Raw genomic sequence first — 22111 nt, 5'->3', positions numbered from 1 at the left:
ACCATGGAATAGTACTCCATGGTGAATAACGATTCGGTAAGGGCCTGTGGCACTGATTACAGTGCCACCCACATATTGATTTACAGAATCGGTAAATTTACAGATTCGGTATTTTACCGAATCTGTAGATTTACCGAATCGGTAAATATACCGATTCTGTAACATTAAGGCCACCTACATGTCAAATCCCAAATACCGGTCGGTAACGGCCGAAATTGGCCGTTACCGACTGGTATTTGGCGACCTACATCTGTCCCCCAATCTCTCCCTCGGGCAGGGACCACACCCAATACGGCCTCCGATGCCGATCTCCGCATCTGTCCCCTCACTACCCTCTGAGCATGTCATCAATATGCCCAACTGCTTCACTGAAGCTTATCTAAACTGTATATCAGACATCTGGACTCCTGCATCCGTTTATTGCAAGCATGAATTTTTTATCATTAGTTTTATACAAGTCACTATAGGTGAATCATAGAAAAAACATGAGGCAATGCACTACGCTTATTTAAACAGGGACTTGAGTAGGGGTGGGCAGAAAACTCCGCTCTGACAGCGTAGTGGGTGAAGCCAGCCACCCCTGCTCCCGGCGCATTCCCTGCTTCTGAAAGCAGCCAGGCCAGGGAGAGTCTCCCCGGGCCCCAGTGGACCCCCGTCCCCAGTGCCCGGACCCTCGGCTGGCTTTCAGGACTGGGGGGGCTCCCGCACCCCGGGGCCCACCGGACGCAGCACGAGCCGCGGGCCTGGTCCCAGCTTCTGAACCCTAGCCAGGCCAGGGAGAGCATCCCCGGGCCCCAGTGGACCCCCGTCCTCGGTGCCCGGACCCTCGGCTGGCTTGCAGGACGAGGGGCTCCTGCGCCCCGGGGCACACCGGACAGAGCTTAAGCCCCGGGCCCGGTCTAAGCTTAGCAGGCCCGGGAGAGCCTCCCCAGGCCCCGGTGGACCCCCGTCCCCAGCGCCCGGACCCTCTGATGGCTTACAGGACAGCGGGCTCACGCACCACGGGGCCTGCCGGACGGAGCTCAAACCCCGGGCCCGGGCCTGGGCCGGTCCCAGCTTCTGAACCCTAGCCAGGCCGGGGAGAGCCACCCCGGACCCGGTGGACCCCCGTCCTCAGCGCCCGGACCCTCTGATGGCTTGCAGGACCGGGGGCTCACACACCCCTGGGCCTGCCGGACAGAGCTCAAGCCCCGGGCTGGTCCCAGCTTCCGAACCCTAGCCAGGACGGGGAGAGCCACCCCGGGACCCAGTGGACCCCCGTCCCCAGCACCCGGACCCTCTGATGGCTTGCAGAAAGGGGGGTTCACGCTTCCAGGGCTTGAGCTCTGCCGGACAGAGCTCAAGCCCCGGGCTGGTCGCAGCTTCTGAACCCTAGCCAGGATGGAGAGAGCCACCCCGGGACCCAGTGGACCCCCGTCCCCAGCGCCCGGACCCTCTGACGGCTTGCAGGAAGGGGGCTCACGCAACCCGGGGCCTGCCAGATAGAGCTCAAGCCCCAGGCCCGGTCCCAGCTCCTGAGCCCTAGCCAGGCCGGGGAGAGCCTCCCCGGGCCCCAGTGGACCCCCGTCCCCAGCCCCCGGACCCTCGGCTGGAACCAAGGAGGGTTAAGCCCAGGCCATGACCTCGCCCGACCGCCTGCTCGGGGAGCCCGTTTTCCTCGACTATTAAGCCCCCACTTAGTGGGGGCTTACAGAATTTTGGGGAAGGACAAAAATTGGAGTTAGCCCGGTCGCCAGCCATAAGGGCCATCTGGTCACCTAGCCCTCAAGGCCATCTGGTCACCCTGCCCGCAGGGCCATCTGGTCACCCTGCCCGCAGGGCCATCTGTTCGCGCAGCCAGGCGACCAGAATGCCCGGGATGATCCAGCGCCCAGATGGCCTGGGAGGGCGCCTTACCCAGACGCCCTTCCAGTCCGGCGAGGGTGGCCGGGCGCACCGAGGTAGCCCATCTGGAGGCTCCTTCCCCCGGGTGGCTGCTATTCACCTCCCTGCCCTACTTGCCTGGGAGCAGCGGGAAGGGGAGGCCGTCTGATCACCCTGCTGACCCGCGAGGGAGGGATGTGGCCCCGTCCCCGCACCCTGGTGGGGCAGGGATAGGAGGGGGAGGCGGCCTCCGGCGGACCAGCGTTACCCCCTCTGCATCCCTCCCACTGGCCTGGCAGTGGAGGGACCCACCCCTGGGTGTGGTGGAGGGAGGCGTCGGTGGGCACCCACGCACGGAGAGACAAAAGCTTGGCTTAAAGGATGACTTTCAATAGATCGCAGCGAGGTAGCTGCTCTGCTACTTACGAAACCCTGACCCAGAATCAGGTCGTCTATGAATGATTTAGCACCGGGTGCCCCATGAACACGTGGTGCACTAAGGGCGATGGAGGCGGCCCCCTTCCGTCCGCACTCCGGTCCCCAAAGATCTGCAGCAACTTTAATATACGCTATTGGAGCTGGAATTACCTCGGCTGCTGGCACCAGACTTGCCCTATAATGGATCCTCGTTAAAGGATTTATATTGTACTCATTCCAATTACAGGGTCTCAAAAGAGTCCTGTATTGTTATTTTTCGTCACTACCTCCCCGAGTCAGGAGTGGGTAATTTGCGCGCCTGCTGCCTTCCTTGGATGTGGTAACCGTTTCTCAGGCTCCCTCTCCGGAATCGAACCCTGATTCCCCGTTACCCGTGGTCACCATGGTAGGCACAGAGAGTACCATCGAAAGTTGATAGGGCAGACATCCGAATGTATCGTCGCCTTCACAGGGACGTGCGATCGGCACGAGGTTATCTAGAGTCACGAAAGCGGCCGGGCGAGCCCGGATTGGTCTTGGTCTGATAAATGCACGCACCCCGGGAGGTCGGAGCTCGTCGGCATGTATTAGCTCTAGAATTACCACAGTTATCCAAGTAACAGATGGAGCAATCAAAGGAACCATAACTGACTTAATGAGCCATTCTCAGTTTCACTGTACTGGCCGTGTATACTTACATGTGCATGGCTTAATCGTTGAGACAAGCCTATGCTACTGGCAGGATCAACCTGGTAGCCGCACCTGATGACGGGGTGGGGGCCGCGTGCCCATCTCCCTGACCGGCAACCTTCACGCACCCCCTCCATCTCTCGGGAGCCTGCCAGGTCAAAGGGGCCTGCCCGCCTCGGGTACATCCTTCCCCCGTCTCAGCATCACCGGACCTCACAGAGGTCTGACTTAGGAAAAAATCTCAGAGAAAAAGGACCATCGGGAAGGGACTGAGAGGCAGGTGCGTACCCGGGCCCCTGGGGGCCCCAGCGGGCGGGCCCGGGTTTCAACCTTCCCCTGATTCAGAATCGCCGGACCTCACAGAGGAAAATTACCCCCCTTTCTTGTTATCTGTGCACACGAGGTGACAGAGTGGACCGAAGGTGCGAAAGTACCCCACCTCCTGGAGCCCTCGCTGGGATCCGAGAGGCAAATGGCACCTCATCGGGACTACCAGGGAATTCCGGCCATCTGGTCACCCCATAGGAAAGCTTTGCGGGTGACCAGATGGCCGAGGGGATCCGGGCAACCAGATGGCCGAGGGGATCCGGGCGATCAGATGGCCAAGGGGATCTGGGCGACCAGATGGCCGGGCACGAAAGGGAAGTCGTCTGGTCACCCTGTGCCCCAACGAAAGAGCGAGCGAGTGCTGGGGCCTGGGGGAGAGGAGGCCCAGGGCCCCAGCTGGGCTTCAACCATGGAGGCTGCAAGGGGGAGCCAACAGGACCTCTGACCCGGGGCCGGCGGACACCTTGACAAGTAGGGGAGGCCTGCATGGGACCGACGGACCCTTGTCCTGGGCCCTTGGTGGAGCGGCAGCCGGGGCTCCCAGGCCCGAAGGCACAGGGGACACCTCCCTGGGGCCTCTGGACCCCATCCCGGACACCCTGCCAAGTGGCAGGACCCAGGGCGGAGCCCAGGGTGGGGAGGACGCCCTCCCCGGGACCCTCAGGGGCCCCGGTTGGAGCTCCTGAACCCAGCCAAGCAAGGGGAGCCTTCCCGGGCACCACGGAACCCCGACCCGGGCCTTTGGCAGTTCTGCAGGCCGGGGGATGGGGCCCAGGGCCGGAGCACCGGAACCGGGGCCCGGCCGGGCCCCTGGACCCAGCCAGGGCTCTCAGGCCCGGAGGCATAGGGGAAGCCTCCCCGGGCCCGCCGGACACCATCCCGGGCACACTGCCACACATCAGGACCGAGGATGGAGCCCGGGGTGGGGAGGCAACTCTCCCCGGGGCCCTCAGGGGCCCGGATGGAGCTCCTGAACCCAGCCAAGCAGGAGGATGCTCCCTGGGCACAACGTAACCCCGTCCTGGGCCCAGGGCCCGATCACCCGACTCGGGGCCTGGCTGGGCCCCATGGTCCCAGCCGGGGCTCCCAGGCCCAGAGGCACAGAGGACGCCACCCCGGGCCCTCCGGACCCCGTCCTGGGCACCCTGCCATGCAGCTGGACCCAGGATGGAGCCCGGGGTGTGGAGCCCGCCCTCCCCTAGGCCCCTGGACCCAGCCCACCGAACCCCATCCAGGGCATCCTGCCACGAGGCAGGCCCAGGGACGGACCCAGGACTGGGGCGGCATCCTGGCCCGTCCAGCTGCCGGCTGAGGACCGCTAGGCCGAGAGGGGTCCCAGAGTACCGTGCCCCTAGTAATCCGGAGGAAGGCTACCCCTCTTTCTGGGAAACTGTGCACACCGCGAGGCTCAGGGGACCCAAGACGTGAACGCGGCCGACCTCCTGGAGCCCTGGCTGAGATCCGGGAGGCGAATGGTGCCTCATTGGGACTTCCAGGGAAGCCCGGCCATCTGGTCACCGCATAGGAAAGCATTGGGTGCGACCAGATGGCGGAGGGGAGAGGTGCGACCAGATGGCCGGGACTGAAAGGACTCCCATCTGTCCGCATCAAGGCCTTCGCGGTAGGGCTCCTGCCTGCCCACGCAGGGCGAGGCCCCGGCTGCTGGGCCTCAGGCGCAGGTGTGGCTGCCGGACCTCTCGGGCCTGGACACCCGGGGAGAGGACTGCCAGGGACCCATGGAGCCTGTCCTGGGCACTTTGCCATGCTGTTGGCCTGGAGGAGAGAGCCCCGGACGCCCGGGGGAGGACTGCCCGGGACCCATGGAGCCCGTCCTGGGCACTTGGCCATGCCGTTTGCCTGGAGAAGGGAGCCCCGGGCGCCTAGGAAGGTGTTGCCCAGGCGTAGCCCATCTGGTCCCGGGCAGAGAACCGCCAGCCCGGGAGGAGTATCCGGGCATACCCTGCCCCTAGTAATCCGGAGAAAGGCTACCCCTCTTTCTTGGAACCCGCGCACACCGAGTGACGTAGAGGACCCAGGGCGCGGAGGCGGCCGACCTCCTGGAGCCCTCGCTGGGATCGGGGAGGCGAATGGCACCTCATCTGGACTTCCAGGGAAGCCCGGCCATCTGGTCGCCCCATTGGAAAGCATTGCGTGCGACCAGACGGCAGAGGGGAAGGTGCAACCAGATGGCCGGCATCGAAAGGTCTCCCAGCTGCCCACCCAAGCCTTCGCGGTAGGGCTCCTGCCTGCCCACGGGGTGGCTGAGTGGGCTAAAGAATGGTGATGGATTAAACCCAGATCAGTTGACTGGGGGTGAGTGTTTGATTTGCTCAAACGCTCCGTCCATCATCCCCTTTTGTATCGCTTTGTTTGCCCACGCAGGGCAGGGCTTAGGGGCTCGGGGATCCCGGCTGGGCCTCAGGCACGGGGAGGACCACCAGAGATCTTGGGCCCGGACGCCCGGGGGAGGACTGCCCGGGACACATGAAGCCCGTCCTGGGCACTTTGCCATGCAGTTGGCCTGAGGGAGGGAGCCCCTGACGGCCAGGGGAGGACTGCCCGGGACCCATGGAGCCCGTCCGGGGCAATTTTGCCATGCCGTTGGCCTGGAGGAGGGAGTCCCGGACGCCAGGGGGAGGACTGCCCGGGAACCATGGAGCCTGTCCCGGGCAGTGTGTCATGCCGTTGGCCATGGGGAGGGAGCCCCGGACGCCAGGGGGAGGACTGCCCGGGAACAATGGAGCCCATCCCAGGCACTTGGCCACGCCATTGGCCTGGAGGAGGGAGCCCCGGATGCCCGGGGGAGGACTGCCCGGGACCCATGGAGCCCGTTCTGGGCACTTTGACATGCAGTTAGCCTGGAGGAGGGAGCCCCAGACGCCCGGGGGAGACTGCCGGGAACCATGGAGCCCATCCTGGGCACTTTGCCACGCCGTTGGCCTGGAGGAGGAAGCCCGGGGGAGGACTGCCCGGTAACCATGGAGCCCGTCCCAGGCACTTCGCCATGCCTTGGCCAGGAGCCCCCCCCGGATGGAGGAGAGGTGAGGTCTGAGCATAGCTCATCTGGTCACCTGCAGAGAACCGCCAGCCCGGGAGATGTGTCCTGGCATACCCTGCCCCTAGTAATCCGGAGGAAGGCTACCCCTCTTTCATGGAACCCGAGTGACGGAGGAGACCCAGGGCGCGGAGGCGCCCGACCTCCCGGAGCCCTCGCTGGGATCCGGGAGGCAAATGGCACCTCATCGGGACTTCCAGGGAAGACCGGCCATCTGGTCGCCCCATTGGAAAGCATTGCGTGCGACCAGATGGCCGAGGGGAAAGGTGCAACCAGATGTCCGGGACCGAAAGAACTTCCAGCTGCCCACCCAAGCCTTCAAGGGAGGGCTCCCACCCCGCCTGCCCTTGTAGGGCTCGGGGCTGCAGGGCTCGGGGACTGCAGAGCTCGAGGGCTGCAGGGCTCGGGGGCTGCAGGGCTCGGGGGCTGCAGGGCTCAGGAGCTACAGGGCTCCGGGCTGCAGGGCTCCGGGGCTGCAGGGCTCAGGGGCTGCAGGGCTCAGGGGCTGCAGGGCTAGGGGCTGCAGGGCTCCGGGGCTGCAGGGCTCAGGGGGGCTCCGAAATCCCACGCTGGGCCTCAGGTATGGGGAAGCCCGCAAGCACTTCTGGGGCCCAGCCGCCCGTGGAGGACTGCCCGGGAGCCTTGCAGGTCTCCAGGTCTCTGCACCAGGGACCCTTGTCCCGGACAGATGGATTCTTGGCAGGCCCCAGAACGGGGGCTCCCAAACCCAGACCCCGGGGCCGGTCCCTGCTTTCCAACCCAACCAGGCCGGGGAGATCAGGGAGTCTGCCCAGGCACGAGGGACCCCTGTCCCGAGCACACGCACCCTCAGGACGTGCCCTCGTTTTCCACACATGTTTTCCAAAATTCTGCGTAGTGTGCGTAGTGGCGCTACACAAACTACGCCCAGCCCTAGACTTGAGATTCACATCATCACTGCATCATTTGGGAGCAACCTATTAGAGGCAAGATGGCGGACAGTGCTGTGTCCGAGTAAGCTGTATGCGGGCGTTCTCCTGCTCTAACGCGACCTCGACCCCCTGCTAGCAAGGAGACACTGCCTTATGCACAGACAGAACCGATGAAAAATAAATTAAACGGATACCTTCTACGGATATTTTCCCCTTGGCTGAATCTGGGATTTTGATGAAGTTTTGATTCCTTCGGTGACGACGGACGGCAGACTCCTGGCTCCCGTGAGGCGGGTGAGTGAGTGAGGAAGAATACTCCGGGCTTTGTCCCCTCCTCGTGCCCTGTCCTGCGGATAGGATGGCGATATGCTGAGCCCGGGTTCACTTTTGGGAGCACGGAGACGCCGACTTCAAGTCCTGCTGTTTGTCCGCTCTCAACGCTTCCTCGTAGGGCTATCGGCGGACGATTCTTTTAATAGCGGTACTGAGAGAGCCCACACACATTTGGAACAGGAGCTTACCGGAGAAACGGAGGCAGAGCTGCCGGCGGGATACCTCGCAAGGTGACAAATTACAGTACTTTGTTCCGGTAGACGAGATAACGCAAAGGCAGACCGTTTCTCCCATAGTGCTTCTTAGGGGGACCAAGGTGCACCTGAGAGACTCCTGGAAAAACCTGGACCGGATTAGGCAAGATTATAAAATGAGACCAAAGAATACAGCCTCAAACACGGCTTTAAAGAGGGCAACTACAAGAGCGGCAGCGGTTGCCAATACTTCTGGCGGGGTGCTATGTGGCCCTGGAGATACGGTCACCCACTCACAGGTGGGGAAGACAATTGAGAGAAATAAAAATAGAGAGATAGAGAAATCTGGCATGGAACGTCCCCAAGAGGCTAGGATTGCTGTAGCCCCTCTGGCTTCTATTTCTGCAGTTTCCTCTGAAGGACAGTTGGTGACACCGGTTTCTGGGGAGCCTGCACAGGGTCAAAAGGTAACAATTCCCGCTATTTTTAATAAGACTAAGAAAAAGAATCAGATGAAAGAGGATAACGGTGTACTGTCTGCCGACCATCAAATTATTATGCCTGCTTCTGCTACCTTTCTACAGAATGCTCCCGCTCTGCCATGACAATTTCCGAGTTGTCTAGCCCTGGTATTTTGGATAATTACATGAGAATGGTGCCAGCAGTACTTGCAGTAGCTGACTCTCTATTGGAAAAGGAAATCTTGAACGATCAAGAGTCTGGTGGCTCCGTAGGGAAGTTTTACTCAATGTCGGATGTGTCATTGGTATCTGAGGCGGAGGGGGAGGATGAGGGTCAAAATGCGGAATTAGATATTGACTGGGCAGACGACCGTAGCTTAACTAGCTCAGCTCTACTGGAAGAAGAAGAAGAAGATTTTTCAAGATTTCCTAGCCCGGACAATACTGTCTTAACTGCTCCAGGGTTGGACAATTGTCTACCATCACGTGTGCCTGCTGCACAAGTGTCAACTCCAGTTGAGAATCTCGTCGAAGTTGATCAGGCCGGTAGCAATATCACCCTCTTCACAATTTATCAGGCTATTATGACACACCGGGAGGAGACGAAGGCGGAGAGTCATCGCATACATTGGGCAGTTCGGAAATTACAGAACTCAGTCCGTCGTATAGCAAAAACTAATTCTGAACTGTCCACTAGAGTAGCTGTGGCTGAGAATAGAATCTCTACTATCGAAGGCGATTTTTCCTCTTGTAAAGCCGATGTTTCTGCATTACATACTTTGAGGGATGATATTAGCTGGAAGCTATCTGAGATGGAAAACAGAGCAAGGAGAAATAATCTCCGAATACTGGGGGTTCCGGAAGGGGCGGAGGGGAAAAATATCCGCCAATATGTTATTGATCTCTGTACTAAAGCCTTTCCTGAGTTAAAAGAGTGGGATTGGGAGAGGGAACTCCAAAGAGTTCATAGATTTCCGTTCCAGATAGGGGCGAGGGGTGCCGAAAACAAACCAAGGGCAATTCTTATTTGCCTTAACAATTTTTTATTACGTGAAAAACTGAACGATCTGGCTTGTCCAGATCGCAAATGTAAGGGAAAAGGCTGCAAATTTGTTGTCAGGCCAGACTACTGTCAGGCAACTGTACAGCAGAGATGGCACCTCCGCCAACTCATCCCGAATTTTCAAAGCAAAGGAACACAGGTTTTTTTATTAAATCCTGCTAAACTTAAGGTCATTACTAAAGATAAAACCTTGTTGTTCACCTCAGAGATTAAGGCTAAGGAGTTTCTAGACTCTCTCTAATGGTCTCGATAAGGGCTCTATTTTGTCTTAATGACTATAATTTGTGTTAGCCATACACTATATTGGGGCCACATATGGGTACCCAGGGTGTGCAGTGTTCTCCTTTTTTTCTCATAGTTAGACCTCCTTGAGGTTTTTCTTTCTTTAGAGCAGGGGGGAAGGGGGTGACAGGAGAGCATCCACTTCTTTCTTTCCATCACATATAGGGACTCTCCAGTCCCTTTGCCTCACAGTGGTGGTGGGTGTGGGGTTAGAGGGGGGAGGGTGGGGAGGTTTTGTGGGCGGTGGGGTGGGGCATGGGTAGGGGTTAATGGGGCAAGGAATAGTAGGTGCAGAGCTAGGAACTTATCCAATTATTTGAGATTGCAGCCGAGAAGATGTTACAATAAATTGTCCGCATTGTTCATGAACCACTTTCTTGATAATGGCTAAATTTTCTATATGTTCTTGGAATGTTTGTGGGTTGAATAATAGAAAGAAAACGGGGGTGATGGCGCAAATTCTTAAGAATATGGGGGTACATTTACTCTGTATCCAAGAGACGCATATTGTATGGAACAATAGGATGTACTTGAAAGATCTGGTCTTTGAAACTCTCACATGCACACGTCAAGGTACAACAACCAGAGGGGTAGCAATTATGAAAAAATACGGGTGGGGAGAGTGTAAACGCGCTAAAGCTGATCCATATGGAAGGTGGGCAATTGTGGAAATGAAGATTAACAGCTTTTTATTTACTGTCTGTACTATATATGCTCCTAATGTAGATGACCCGGAAATGCCTAATCAGATTAGTATTGAACTGGCGCAATGGCCATCTCCTTTAGTGATTTGTGGAGATTTCAACTTGCATTTACCGGGGGATTTTGATATCCGCCTTAACAGTTCTTATTTAGGCAGAAAGCCTAAAATCTTCAAAGCTACGAAAGGCTTGATGAGTGAGTATGGGCTAGTGGACGCCTGGTCTTTCAAAAATGTAAGTACCCCGGGCTTTACTTTTTTTTCTGCCCCACACCAAAAACACGTACGTATAGATTATTTTTTTTGCCTCAGTAGACTTGCTAATTAATGCTAAAATAGATATTTTTCCTAAAATTATTTCAGACCACAACCCTGTAACGCTTGAATTAAAATTAGATACTATTCTGTTCCCCAACATCAGGAGGTCATGGACCTTTGATCACCAGTTATTGTTGGACCAGGGTTACCAATTGCATATGGCCAAACGGATACCTGAGTTTTTTTAGTTAAATGTCGGCTCTGCAGCAGTTGGTACAGTCTGGGACGGTACACAGACAAAATATCGAAAAAAAAATATCGTAAAGATAAAATATCGAAGTTAAAATATCGAAGGTAAAAAATATAGGGAAGCAAAAATATCGGATACAAAAATATCGTAATAGGTAAGTAAGTATAAATATCGAAAATAATAATATCGTATGACGAAATATCGACAATACTAAATATCGTGTAGTAATGGAAAAAATAAATAGTATAGGAAAAAATATAATAATTGTACATAAAAATGTGATAAAAAGGTCTATAATAAAAAATTACAATATATTTAATTTAAAAATATTTTAAAAAAAGATATCTAGTTTTAGGAGCGGGTAATTGGGTTTATAGGGGATAAGGGTGGGGAGTGTATTAAAATGTATGTAAAAATACATAAAAATTAAAAAAATTATTTAAAAAATGATACAATTTACAAAAATATTTAAATTAATAATATAAAAAAATAATAATAGATATCAAGTTTTAGGAGCGGGTTATTGGGTTTATAGGGGATAAGGGTGGGAAGTAATTTAAAAATAATTAATAAATTAATATATGTTTGTAAAATATTTTAATTAATAATTAATTGGTTAATAATTAATAATAATTAGTTAATTAATTAATATAATTTTGCACATTATTTTATATAATAATTAATTGGTAATTAATGAATAATAATTAGTTAATTAATTAATATAATTTCGTACATAATTTAAGAAAATAAATAATTGGTAATTAATTATTATTAATTAGTTAATTTATTCATTAATATAATTTTGGACATAATTTAAAATAATAAATAATTGGTAATTAATTAATAAAAATTCATTGCCAATTAAATAATATAAATTAGTAAATTAATTAATATTTTTTTTTTACATATTTTTAATTAATAATTAATTGGTAATTAATTAATAATAATTAGTTAATTAATTATTATACATTTTTACATAATGTTAAATAATAATTAATTGGTAATTAATTCATATTAATTAGTTAATTATATTAATTAGCTTCATTTAGTTTAATATATTTTTTTTACTTATTGTAAATTAATTTGGAATTAATTATATTAATAATTACATTTATTTATTTACAGCTAATGTGCTAATATATTTAATTTATTGTTATTGTTAATTAATAATTAATTTGTAATTACATAATAATAGTTATTTTTGGGTAAAGGAGTATTGTTAGAGTTCAGGGTCAGTTTTCAGTTCTTGGTTAAAGGGGTATTTTTAGGGTTCATGGTCAGTTTTCAGTTTTTGGGTAAAGGGGTATTTCTTGGGTTCAGGGTCAGTTTTCAGTTTTGGGGTAAAGGGGTATTTCTTGGGTTCAGGGTCAGTTTACAGTTTTTGGCTAAAGGTGTATTTTTTGGGTTCAGGGTCAGTTTTCAGTTTTTGGGTAAAGGGGTATTTTTTGGGTTCAGGGTCAGTTTTCAGTTTTTGGGTAAAGGGGTATTTCTTGGGTTCAGGGTCAGTTTTGGGTTTTTGGGTAAAGGGGTATTTTTTGGGTTCAGGGTCAGTTTTCAGTTTTTGGGTAAAGGGGTATTTTTTGGGTTCAGGGTCAGTTTTCAGTTTTTGGGTAAAGGGGTATTTTTAGGGTTCTGGGTCAGTTTTGGGTTTTTGAGTAAAGGGGTATTTTTAGGGTTCATGGTCAGTTTTCAGTTTTTGGGTAAAGGGGTATTTCTTGGGTTCAGGGTCAGTTTTCAGTTTTTGGGTAAAGGGGTATTTCTTGGGTTCAGGGTCAGTTTACAGTTTTTGGGTAAAGGTGTATTTTTTGGGGTCAGGGTCAGTTTTCAGTTTTTGGGTAAAGGGGTATTTTTTGGGTTCAGGGTCAGTTTTCAGTTTTTGGGTAAAGGGGTATTTTTTGGGTTCAGGGTCAGTTTTAATTTAATGTAAGCTGGATTTGTTATAGTAATAATTAAATTATTAGAGTCCAACATATACTCACATTTAATATACAGTGCAAATTTTCTAATAAGATTGTTACATTATAGTAAGATAATGATACAAATAGTTCAACATGATTGTAGAAACATTATTTTTATTTATGTTTCACAAATAAAATGTTATTTCATAACTAAAATCTTTTTATTACATTTGGTTTTATAAACATATTTTATAAACACTATGATAAGCAACTATACAGAAGCATTATTATTTTCATACTTTTTGTACAAATTTTTTTTACACATTTTTCAATTATTATAATTTGTGACAATGTACTTATATTTCTAGACATTGTTAACATAAATATTATTCTTTTCATAATATGTATTTATTACATTCATTTACATATTTGTTAATCAAATCATTGTAGGATTAAAGTAAATATTTCTTTACAATAATAGAAAGTTAAGGTTTATTTTTGCATATTTAGTTAAGTATAGATATTATATTTTATACTTGGGACTATTTTATTGCATTTGGGTGCTTTATTTTGTAACCGGGTTAGGTCGTTTTGGGTTATTTGGAAGAAGGGTTGATCGCGGTTGGGAGACACTTCACGTCGCTTCAGGTAAGGTTTATTTTATATGTTTTATGTGTATTTTAATGATGTTTTGAGACTAGTGACCTTATATTTCGTGTTGTTGAATGTGAGGGAGTTATGTTTTAGATTTCGAAAACAGATAATTACTTATGGTATATACACGTAGTGTTAGTTAGTTAACTAATTATATATAGAGTTAATTTTAGTCTTTTACGGTATATCTACAAGTGAAATCATCAATTTTAATATGTTTGTACCTAATTACTAGCTAATTAATGTGGGTGGGAATGTCTGTTTTCTATGTTTTTGTTATAGGTGTACGCTACATCGGAAGTTCCGTTTTTTTTTAAAGGAAGTCTTTGTTTGTTTAATTCAACAGTGCTTTACAAACACTTCTTAATATTTATCGGTTTTGCTGGAGCGATTTTTTCTATTTTTCAACATTTTCGGGTTTTTTATGGTTATTCGATGGCTCTGGACAACGTGGATGTCTTAATTTTGGAACAGTTGTATTTTTACATTTTTTTGGGGGTTAATTTTGCATTACCTGGATTACTTTGGGGGAGGAGGACGTTATTGGATTGACAACATGATTGGTAAGTCCTTGCTTTCTTATTTTGTGTGGGTGGGTAATGTTATTTTTATTATGGAATTGTTTTTTACTTGTTATTTAGTTTTAATGTGTGCATATATTATAATAATATCTCTATATATTGCATACATTAAATACTTTAGAAGCTCATGTTACATATTTGTGCATACTTAGGTGATACTTTTAGTGTTGTTTACCTTTTTGGGAATTAATTAGAGTAGTGTTTTGGCAATGATGTTTAGGTATTCTATGCCTTTTGTACTAGGGTAAACTTTAACTTGTTCTTCCAGGTACTTGTGCATTTGTTTATTTTGCTTTGATGTTTTAGGGACAAGTTCAGTTACAGATTGGTCCATTCTAAATTCCTGGTAGCTCTGTTCTTTCTGTAGGCATTTAATGAAATGTTCTAGAGTAGGTTTGGTTCTGCCAGTTGATTGTACAAATGCATTGTGCCAACCTTCCACTGCATTGTTAGTTTTTGAATCTCCGTTAAGGGTACTTCTGTAAACGTTCCACCAGGGTATGAGGAATTTGGGATTTCGTCTGTGGCCAGATCTGTGGAGTCTGCCTACCCAGGTGTCTTCAAAGTAGTCGAGAAATGGACTTAATTTAGCCTCATTTTGTTTGTAGAAGGGGCTGTCTATAAGAATGTTGTAGTGTCTAGCTACGTCTGTTTCTGGGACATAAGCAAGTGCAATGAGTTTTTTAATTTGGAAAGCAAAAGATGAGTTTGTAGCATATTCGACACTTAGGGTAGTTTTTTGAAGGTGTCTCCATAAACACTGGTTGAAATGATAATAGCAGCCTTGAATGCAGGTATGGGGGTGGATGTTTAGGATAGTAGAGAGCATTGCTTGCTCAAAATCAAGAATTATACTTTCTGGAGAAAAATCATTAGTTTTTTGTTTAATTATATTTATTAATTCCATATATGTGGAATTATTTTTGTTTGGTAATAGTGCATATAGCAAAGGTATGTTGCAGTTGTGGTAGAGGCCATGTATTGTGTATAATTGGAAAAATGGTTTGGGACAGACGTTAAATGTTCCATCCATCATCCAAAATTGGCTTCGCTGCAGTTTAACTAAATTCATATTGGTACAAAAAATTATAAGCCTTTTGTCATTGTTTTCGTTGTCGTAAACTATAAATGGTTGTTTATTTAAAGTTATTATTTGGTTAGCAGTTAAATTTATATCCTGATATGTTCTGGGAGATGGTGTTGTAGCAGTAGTAGCTTTTTTAGTTTGTGCTATAGTTCTTTTTAAGGAGAGGATATTTGGCATTTGAGTTGTGGCAGTTTTTGGGATTTTAGGAATGGCTTCTTTTAAAATGACATTTGTTTGCTTTTGGGAACCTGTACTAGCTTCTTTTATATTTTCCAAAGCTGTTCTAACTTCTATTTCTGTAACATTAGGTGGATGATTGTGTTCCCTAGTATACAGTACTGTAGCTTCTCTAGTTGTTGCTCTGCCATAGCACTTGTTAGAATAATATTTACAACATTTCCAATTAACTTTCCTGCCATATTGCTTTTCTTGTGTATAAGTGTAACCCATGTAGCATAGTAATAGTTTTCCTTTCTGGCTGGTCACAAATTCGGCTCCTTCGGTCATTTTGTACTTTGTATATCTATAAAATATATATATAATAGTTAATGTCAAATTAAATGTGATAAATAATCTATGTTAGTGATAAGTAGGAATGTTTATACTTACGTGTTTTAGAATGTACAGCAAAATTAGGAGTTGCTTGCTTCTTTAGTTGGGGATAGTTGTTTGTGATGTTGTTGTAGCTGTTATGAAAAACATGAAAGTAGTATATAATTAATTAATGTTTCGGTACATTTGCAATGTTAGAGCTCATTTCTACTACAAAAGTGTATCTTCATGATTCACATTGTGAAGATACTTACATATTTTTTTAGGTTGGTCTTTGCCAGTATAGTTGTTTCTTCTGCTTCTGGAGAGTAGTTTGTAGTGTTATCTTAAATAAAAAAGGAACATATGTGTTAGAATAATCACCATGTTGGTATGTTTTTTAATAGATTATCTGGTAATTATGTTCTTTAATATACTTACTTTGTGATTAGTATCTGTATTATTCAGAATGTGGAGTTCTGTATTATGTCTGTATATCTATTCGTTGTGGTTGCTCTGTAAATAAAAAATATATAATAGAAAATAATTAGAACAGTTCTAAATGTTTGTATTGTTTTTGCACATTTATTTCAGTTGCATAATACTTACTTAGTAAAATGTATTGGAGAAATAGTACTGATGTCCTTAGTTCATTAGTAGTGCAGTTTTCAGTAGTAGGATCTACAGAAAAAAATACATATGTGTGGCAAAAGTCATTATTTCTGTGTGTTTAGATTTATGTGCACATAATGAAACAATGTGAAATTACTTACATAGTTATTAGAATCTGTATTCCTAGGGTTTGTTCACAGTTATTTTGAGTAGAATATTCAGTAGTCGTTGTATCTACAAAAAATTGTTTCATATAATTATTTAGCATGTTAAGTAGTATGAATAGCAAAGGGGCACTGGGTATTTAGCAGGTAAGTAAGTAGTGGTAGCAAATAATGCAGTTTCTATTTTATTTACTTACTTAGAAGATGTGATAGTAGGTTGATAGTCTGGTTCTTCTAGTTGTTGTGCAGCAATTCGGATAGAGATGAATCTCCTTCAGTGACTTTTGGTAAGTAGTTTGTGCTTACATTTTAATTGTTTATATAGGGGAGTGTCAGTAGTAATTACTTTGCTATTGGTTCATTTAAAAAATTAGGTTTGTGATTGGTTAGTTAGTATATTTGAATTTCAGTTGTGATTACTTTGTAATAGAAGTGACAATCTCCCAAAAATTATAAAATTATACAAAGTAGTATAGAATATTTTTATATGTGTAGGTGATATAATTATAGCAATAGGATATTTTTGACCGATTAATAGTGTGTCTATAGTATTAATTTAAGTATTGTGTGTTTATTTAGATGTGAAAACATATAAAACGTTAATTAATTATGCAAACAGATGCATATAAAAAGTCGATATAGCTGATAATCCAATATTTAAGTGCACGATATTTTTGATGTCGATATTATAGTTAATGTCATTATTTTTTGTAGATAGTGATATTTTTGTTTTCCGATGTTAATGTAGTCGATATAAAAGTAAACGATGTTTTTGTATATCGATAATAAAAAATCGATATTTGTGTATATATCTAGTTAAGTATAGAAGCCGATATTTTTGATTTCGATATTTTTGCTCCGATATTTTTGTACGTCGATATTGTGAATGTCGATATTTTGTCAGACATTCGTCTGGGACGCTTTTAATGCTGGGGTACGTGGGGAAACATTAAGCTTTGCTATAAATAAACAGCATAGTATCAGGGCCAAACAAGATTTGGAACTGGCTAAACTGTGTGATCTAGAGCTGGCGTTAATGCAAACCCCAAATTCTAATCGAGTAGAATATGAACAGAAGGTGCGTGCCCTTGCAATTCAGAGAATGAAGATATATGAATGCTATGCTGAGAAGCTGGCTGCTCAAATAGCTATTTTTCGCTCCAATATGTTTGAGGTTGGGGAAAAATCAGGTTGATTGCTAGCCAAACGGCTAAGACAGAAAGCCGTGGCCAGGAAAGTTGCTGCAATACAGGATGTCAATGGTCTAATACATACTGAATCGGGAAAATCTTTGGAAGTATTCAGAGAATTTTATGATAAACTTTACTCCACTGAGGATTCTTTGGATACTGTAGATGAATTAGCCGTGTTTTTGAGTGACCAGGAAGTTTCCAAACTTACTGATATTCAGAGGGAAGTTTTAGAGGGGGAGTACACAGAACAAGAGTTAGAGCTGGCAATTTTGTCGTTAGCGGTAGGAAAAGCAGTAGGCCCTGGCGGGATTCCTTTGGAATTTTACTGAACTTTTTTTCCTATTTTGAAGAAATACTTGCTGGAAGGTGTGACCCTGTTGGATGCCGAAAAGACATTCGACAGGGTTGCTTGGCCATATTTATGGGAGGTGCTGCGCCTGAAGGGATTTGGACCAAGGATGATTCAGGCTATCAGGACTCTGTATCTGTCCCCTAAGGCATCTATTCGTTTAGCAGGTACAGAATCGGATCTTTTTCCTATAAACGTGGTACTAGACAATGCTGCCCTTTGTCGCCATTATTATTTGCGCTTTATATAGATTTTTTTTTGGTCAAATTAGCTGAATCTATACAGATTAAACCAGTAAGTATCAGTGGGATGGAATATAGAGCTCTTGTCTATGCAGATGACATCGTGGTTATAACCACAAATCTGTACTCTGCTCTATTAACAGTAGAAACACTGGCAGAACAATGTGGTAATTTCTCCGGGTACAAGCTTAACATCAATAAGACTCAGATATTATACGTGGGGGATGATTCTCCAAGGAACTTAGCAGAGGTCACAGAGGCTACATACTTAGGGATACAAATTACCTCTCCTATTAGCAGGATTCCCGAGATTAATATCAATCCAATCCTAGACCGAGTCAATTCTACACTAGAACGCCTTAACCACCTTCATTTATCTTTATATGGAAGAGCAAATGTTTTAAAAATGTTGGTTCTCCCAAAATGTCTTTATTTATTTAGATCGGTACCACTAGAATTCCTGTTATCCTGCTTCAAAAGACTCAAAAACATCTCTTTAAGATTTTTGTGGGGGTATAAACGGAGCAGAAGAGCCTTTAAAAAATGGTACTTTCCAGATGAAGGGGGGGATGGGGTTTCCCGTATTTTTTATTTTATTATTGGGCATCTGTTCTACAATTTATTTCTCCTTTAGTTGTCGGTAAAAAATGTAACCTACTGCAGTGTCATAGTCCCTTAATTTATAAATTTGCTATTGGAGAGGAGGCCAACGGTTGCTTCCTTAAAATACTTGAACGCAGCTACTACAAAAAAAACTAAGTTTAAGGTGTTGATCGCTGCATTTTCAGTTTGGAGGCAAATCAAGCGGTACTTAGAGCTCCCACAAATAAGTCGATATACCCCGTTTGAAGTAGTAGGAATCTTCCCTAATATTTTTTGAGATATAACAACTAGGAACTGGTATCAGTTAGTAATAAGTAATCTGGGGGACATGTTTCATGATTTGCAGCCTGGATCTTTTAGTGATCTACAATGTAAATATGATGTACATAAAAAATAATTTTTAAATTTCTACAAATTCGGAGCTACTATGTTAAGTTGGGGCAATATGATTCTCGGTTCAAGCAATTTCTGTTGATAGAAGGGATGGGAAAAGGGCTTTCTATTAGTTTTTTTTACTCAAATTTAATTATGTTACTTCCAGAGGATCTGGATCAACGTCAGGAGAAGTGGAGAGCCAAATTAAATATTACAACAATTGATTTATATTCCTCTATCTGCCTTGCTAAGGAGGTTCTGATTTTGGGCAAGATGGTAGCTCAACACTATATGTCCTTATATGATATGTATTTCTCTCCGAGGAAAGTTTCAAAATGGAGTACTGGTGCTAGTTGTAGTAGATGTGGGTTTTACGCTGCCGATGCTCCACATATGTTTTTTTATGTCCTAAACTGATGTCTCTTCTTAGCTCTATTCAACAGTTTTTGTCTGAAATACTTGATTCTAATATATGCATTACTGCAGAAATGGTATTGTTCGGTACAGATTCTACAGTTCTGACTATGCCTAAGGAGCGTGTTTCTTTTCTTTTCATTTGTATGGCAGTACTGAGGGCCTGTATTACCAAGGAATGGATTTCTCCAGATCCTCCATTATTTCTTTCGTGGAGGGCCCAGCTATTATCTATGTATAACCTTGAGGTTGCAATATATAAAACAAAGGGTGTCTGGAAGAGGAGTAGATGGTTAAAAATATGGACCCCTATTACTGAATTGCTTTAATATACAGATTGCTTTCTTTCCTTTCCTTTTTTATGGGTTTATATGATTATATTATTGTATTGTAATAATTTATATTGTGTATGCTGTATATATTATTTGCCGGGTTTAAATGTGCTCTTTGTATCCTATGTATTCCTTGCAGAAAAAATAAAATTAAAAAAATAAAATAAATGGGAGCAACCTATTATTTGTATACATTGTAATCTATTGAGCTTGTTGTCAGTATGTCTGAATATCACTGAAACATTTTTTGAAACCTTACATCTGTACTCCTGCATCCTTTTCCCAAAACCACTCTTTTGAAATGTCATTAGTATTTTACCAGTCACTACAGCTGAATGAAAGCAGACCATGCAAACATAAGTTAGTAATTTTAGTGATCAAAAGTGCCAAATAGTGCTTTAAGAGCCGCTAGAGTCAACCAAATCTTACCTATTTACACAAGTGTAACTGGAACCACTTGAATACTTTTTTTGTAAACATATTTTATTGATTTTCATTGCGGCAATCAGATATTCATCATCACATTTAACAAACATTCTTCCCCCCCATTAATCAGGTATCGGTGGGCTCAATTACATTTCTACTATTCTGCTAATGAATGTACATGTTCAATGTTCCCCTTGCAGTCCGGAACCACTTGAATCATGTGCACTGTTTTCAGTAATCCTCAAATACCTGGACACACTCTGTTAGAGAATGGAGTTCCATAGAGAGGCACACATGGTCGACATGCTGGAATGACCTCTGGCATAATACCCGCTCCTGGCACATTTCAGCATAACAATAGGATGGCTTGCTGTGTGATGGTTACTACCACAGTGAAAATATTTGACTGTGCTAAAATTGTAGTTTGTCAGGGGCTCCTTAACTGGTCTCTTCAATTTCGTTGCTTTGGTTTTAGGTGTCACCATCATTGTTATGGGGCAGAATTCTTCTACCTGAAGTTCCTGATGTGGTCATCACACAAGGTCCTCCCTGAGTGTATGGACCGGTGATTGTCAACTAAAAGCATATGAAAGGAGCTAGCTATGGCAATACGGGAAATGGCTACTACAACGCGGCCGTTTCCACGCATAACTTAAACACGCATGCATTACAATGCATGCATGGTTACAACGTGTAGCCTTTATCACGCATACCTTTACTACGAAATACATAGCAAAGGCATGTGTGATAAAGGCTTAAAATAAAAAAGGGTTTAGGGGGTCTCCTCCCCCAAAAAAGCATGAAAAAAACAGGGAGCTTGGGGGGGTTTCCTCCCCAATAAAAAACGCACCTGTTGCAGTTTCTATGTGGAGGCAATCCGTGTCGTTAGAGGGAACGGAAAGACACTTCCGTTTCCTCATAACGACATGCGACGTCAACAGAAAGAACATTGAGAAGAGACGACGTGGAGCGATAAGGGGAATATTAGATTTAATGGAAAAAAATCGGGTCCGATTTAAGGGTTAAGGGCAGGGGAGGGGTATTTGTAAGAAGGGTTTAGGGGTGGGGGAATAACCTTTACCAAGAGTATGCCCTTACCATGCATGAATTTACAATGAAAATCGTTGTAAAATTATGCGTGGTAAAGGAATATTCGTGGTAAAAGTTATGCATGGGAAAGGCATTCCATTGTAACGCATGCGTGGAAAAGGCATGCGTTACAACGGAATGCGCTGTAACATCATACATACAACCGGCAATACATTTCAATTACAGTGAGACCAATTACCTCCACCATAGCCACAGAGAGGATGGTGTCTAAATCATTTAGGTTTATTGGCAAATTTTATCCAGGTTAAAAACAGCCATCATTTAATAAAATAAAGGTGTCTAAAAGCAGTACATATCTATATAATTGTGCAGTCTGAATTTGTATAGTATAATGAAAAAGATGAAACATATAAGAAGGTACAAAACAAAGAATATAAAGTAGATATGTTCGATAAAGGAACCTCCCCAATCTAAATAAAGCATTGAAAGTGATAAGGGGAAGTTAAATGAGGAAAGTGTCTGCATCAGATAAAACAAATTAAGGTTCTGGGGATGGAACAGGCATTCAAGCATGAAGCTAAGCACGCTTGGCAAGGGAAAACTGCAATGCTGCGAGAAGGCTTCTGTCAGCGAAGTCAGGACAGGATCTATTGTATGAACCACATAATTAATACACAGTAGATTATTCTGGAAGCTCTGTCTAATCGACTCCCTCTGGACGGCCCAATCAGAAGGAGACTCCCTAAATTCCCAGCATTGAACAAAGAATGTACTTGGTGCAAGAGGCTCTTTCCCA

General features: G+C 45.4%; 1 pseudogene; it reads right to left on the bottom strand.

Moving 5' to 3' along the window:
• Positions 1-2319: 2319 nt before the first annotated feature.
• LOC144771392 (18S ribosomal RNA) lies at positions 2320-3035 on the bottom strand (annotated as a pseudogene).
• Positions 3036-22111: the final 19076 nt, after the last annotated feature.

This window comes from Lissotriton helveticus, chromosome 7, assembly GCF_964261635.1.
Source record: "Lissotriton helveticus chromosome 7, aLisHel1.1, whole genome shotgun sequence".
NCBI lineage: Eukaryota > Metazoa > Chordata > Amphibia > Caudata > Salamandridae > Lissotriton > Lissotriton helveticus.
This window is presented reverse-complemented; position numbering and strand designations above follow the sequence as displayed.